Source organism: Suricata suricatta, chromosome 8 (assembly GCF_006229205.1).
Source record: "Suricata suricatta isolate VVHF042 chromosome 8, meerkat_22Aug2017_6uvM2_HiC, whole genome shotgun sequence".
NCBI classification, from domain to species: domain Eukaryota; kingdom Metazoa; phylum Chordata; class Mammalia; order Carnivora; family Herpestidae; genus Suricata; species Suricata suricatta.
Genome location: NC_043707.1, coordinates 118,845,543 through 118,847,480, shown reverse-complemented (window position 1 = coordinate 118,847,480; position 1,938 = coordinate 118,845,543). Strand labels below are relative to the sequence as shown.

General features: G+C 51.7%; 1 protein-coding gene across 2 annotated transcripts in view; it reads left to right on the top strand.

The window, feature by feature from the left end:
* Positions 1-173: 173 nt before the first annotated feature.
* The window catches only part of ZCCHC17 (zinc finger CCHC-type containing 17), a 58,201-nt gene continuing 56,436 nt past the window's right edge, over positions 174-1,938 (top strand). Inside the window, exon 1 of one of the 2 annotated variants that reach the window (XM_029946944.1) lies at positions 174-279. The gene's annotated coding sequence lies outside the window, so the exon portion shown is untranslated. Of the gene's footprint in view, positions 280-397; positions 417-1,938 lie in introns of those variants that run through there. The other variant, XM_029946945.1, reaches the window with a different exon arrangement.

Genomic DNA, 1,938 nt, shown 5'->3' with positions numbered 1-1,938 from the left:
ACAAGCTCAGGCACCGCGCGATTGGTCCTGACTGAGTTCTTCCCCCAGAACTTCCGTCTAGGAGAAGCCAATCGGTTTCCAGTAGTCCCCTCTGCACCGCCCCCTGAACGCTCTTCTTTTATTGGTCAGCTCTTCATGACGTCACGAGAACACAGTGCCAGGATTGATGGGTGGAGGTGGCGTCCCTCCTAGGCGCGCTGTGTCTTGTGGGTGGGAAGGTTGTGGGGGTCTTGGCGTTTCGCGCAATGCTGCGGTGGGGAGACCGGGAGCTGACACCGAGTAAGTGGAAGGAAGGTCGGGGGTAGGTGGCTGCGGCATTTGGAGGCGGCGCCTCGGTTGTGTGGCCTGAGCCTGGCCCTTGTCTGCTGAAGGTTTGCAGGGGGCAGAGGCGGGCCTCGAGTTCTCAGCGTCCGCAGGTAGCGTGCGTTCTGTTTCTGTGGCCGCCTGGGGCTCTCGACGGCTGGCGTGTTTGGGAGCCAGACGCTCCCAGGGAGGGAGGGCCTGTCTCCTGGCTCTACCAGACTCCTCTCTGGCTGACGAGGCCTGCTTGTTTCCGCCGCTGATGGTGCAGCCTTGTCCTAGGGCCTGCTCTGTGCCTCTGAGAGAGACAGATGAGGGAAATGTCCGACTCCTGCTTATCCTGAGTACGGTCTTGTTGAGAGATTTGGATTCATACGTGAGGGACCGGGTCTCCTTCTTAATCGTCCAACTGGTATTTATTGGGCAGAGGCTGTGGGATAAATTGTGGGATAAACCTCAGGGGTTTGAGTTTGATGGTGCAAACATGGTAAACAACGATCTCCCTAAGAACTGTAAAATCAGTGCTGCCTAGGAGAGGGGCCTGATGTTATGAGTGTCCGAAATAAGCAGAAAGCCATCTGTGAACAAAAGATCCCTGAACCGATAACCTGAAGGAAGAATTCTAATTACTTGGGTCAGGAGAGGAAGGCAGAATAGGCCATACAGAACAGCATGTGCAAGGGCCCTGTGGCAAATGACTAAAAGGGAGAAAGGCTACTGTGGCCAGTACAGAGGAAATGAAGGAGAGTCTGGTAGAGGATGCAGCTGGAGGTGGTTAGAGGTGCGGAATCTTACTTCAAGACTGATGGAAAGCCACTGGAGGATTTTTATGGTGGGGGAGGGGAAGGTGGTGTGGTGGGAGTGGTGGTCTGATCCCTTAGGCTCAGTAGCATGAACAGACAGGAGGAGAGAGAGGTGCAGACAGACTACTAGGGTGAGAGCTGTTAGCAATGAGGACTGAGGAATTTGTCCAACTGCAGGGAACTGGACAGATTCTAGAGATCTATAGGAGGTAAAATCAGGATTTAGTGATGGGTTGGATTTAGGGAGTGGAAGGAGAGACGTCAAAGTGTAAGTCCTAGGTTTCTGACTTATGCAACAAGGTAGTTCTTTTCTTGGAAGAAGAGGGCGGTGGTATAATACCCAGGAGGCAGTTTGAAATATGGCTTTCGAACTCAGAATTTTTTGGGAAATATTTACTTGGGAATAATTTGCATCCAGGTGATAATATGAGCCATAAGTGTGGGTAAGAGAACCTTGAGAACCCTGTAATGGCCAAGAATGAGAGCGTGAGTCCACAAGAGAAACAAAGAGTGGTAGAGAAGGACCAGAGGAATGTTACCTCAACGGCAGGAACTGGTCTGTGTAGCGATGTCTGGCTGGGCTCAGTGCGTAGAGTGTGCCAACTGTTGATCTTGAGGTTGTGAGTTTGAGCCCCACAGGGGATCTAGAGATTGCTTAAAAATAAAATCTTAAAAAAAAAAGTTCCATGTTAGAAAAAGTTTCGGGAGTGCCTGGGTGGCTCAGTTGGTTAAGCGTCCGACTTTGGCTCAGATCATGGTATCACGGCTTATGGGTTTGAGCCCCATGTTGGGCTCTGTGCTGACAGCTCGGAGCCTGGAGCCTGTTTTCGGATTC